Raw genomic sequence first — 1,841 nt, forward strand, 5'->3', positions numbered from 1 at the left:
TTTTGAAAATGGGTATTCCAACGTAAAGCGCATTGAGCTACTTTTTTGGAAATGCACTGTATAAATGTTATATATTATTATATCATATTATTATTATCATACTGATGCGAGGTTTTGAAAGAGTTAGATCTAATATAAAACTTTTTGACTGATGTCTCCCCAAGTTTCAGCACACATCAGTACAGGTTCTTGTTCCATGTATCTGTGTTCAGGTTCTTTTCCCTTGTAGCGTCTTCTTTGCCTGTCGTCCTGTCCTCCTTGCCTCAATGGATACTGATATCTAAGCCTACATGTATTATATTATCTTCTAAGTAAGCTAGAGGAGGAGTGAAGGGGGGAGGGGGCGGGATAAAAAAAACCTACATATATATCTCTTTTCTGAGAGTCATAAGCTTATTTTGCACGACACTTTTGGATACAGAGATGATGTGTCTGTCTTGTTGGATCTCTCTCTCTCTCTCTCTCTCTCTCTCTCTCTCTCTCTCTCTCTCTCTCTCTCTCTCTCTCTCTCTAAAACATTAAATGCATGGTTTAAACTGTATTCAGCTTTCCAAAATTTTAACTTAAAAGTGTCTAGTAAGTCTGGACTTGAGACCACCTTAGAAGAAAATAATAAAGATACGTACAATTTTGGCAATGGATTTTTTAAAAAGTTATAATGCTGGGGTATCCTTTCTGCTTTCCTACTCACGCCAATCTCTCATGGAATATCTTAACGTACTACCCAGAGTCCGTTAAGTTAATATGTTAATACCAAAAAAAATATATTGCACAAATTTTTAGCATCGATTGACGACGTTGAAGTATGTACCACTACCGAACGTGAAACTAATTTCACAAAGTTACAAAACGTTAGAAGAAAATTCAATATTGCAGTCATTAAATATGATGTTTTATATGTACAAGTATTGACAAAATGGATTTTTAGGAGACGAGGAACAACTCCAAGAAAAACATCACTTAAATAAAAAATCTCTCAGACCACACAGGCGACCATAGTCAGTCTCACACTTCTCACTGAAACTTGCACACACAGAACATTATGTCTCCTGGCACCTGTAGCTTTACACCCATACGTTTTATCTGATTTAACACTTTGCAATCATATTTTGGGGAAAATCCAAACAAACTGAGAGGTAACCATCGCCAATCGGCGAGATGAGGCGGCAAAGTGTTTTAAAAGTTGTGGGTCTTCGTTCACAGAATGCAATTGTTACGTTCTATTGAGAATCCTGTATTGTAGACATTAATCTCATTGTTTCTTTTTAAATTTTTGAGCTCGGTTTCTTGCGAACGAAGATAGATATTGATGGATATTTTATGCAAAAACGTAACAACGTTTAATAATATTATAATATTTGTCTTGAAAATGGCTTGTGCCAATCATCTCGAGGACGCACACAGGCTAAAAAAACGCCTTATGGTCAGCCTGTTTTGGATATCATGCTGTGTATTAATATGAAAGTTTCACTGCAGTATTGTTTTTGGTCCCATTGTTGGGGTCTTTCAGCTCTTGAACATATCACAAAGAAGTTTTTCCATGGGCGTGTTGCCGATAGTACGGCCAAAGAAAAGCCGTTCGATCCTATCTGACGGGACATATCGCAGCATTGGAAGAACGAGGAGGAGTCTGCCAAATCTGGAGAGGAAAGAAAGAGAAACTGTAAAGTTGGAGTGCTATGTAACTACTGTGTTAAGTTAGATCTATGTGGCTGATTTGTTAAGTTAGATCTATGTGGTTGTTTTGTTAAGTTAGAGCGCTATGAAACTAGTGTTAAATTGGAGTGCTGTATAACTATTGTGCTGAGTTGGAATGCCATGTAATTGTTGTGTAAAATTTG

Source organism: Aplysia californica, unplaced genomic scaffold (assembly GCF_000002075.1).
Source record: "Aplysia californica isolate F4 #8 unplaced genomic scaffold, AplCal3.0 scaffold00004, whole genome shotgun sequence".
NCBI classification, from domain to species: domain Eukaryota; kingdom Metazoa; phylum Mollusca; class Gastropoda; order Aplysiida; family Aplysiidae; genus Aplysia; species Aplysia californica.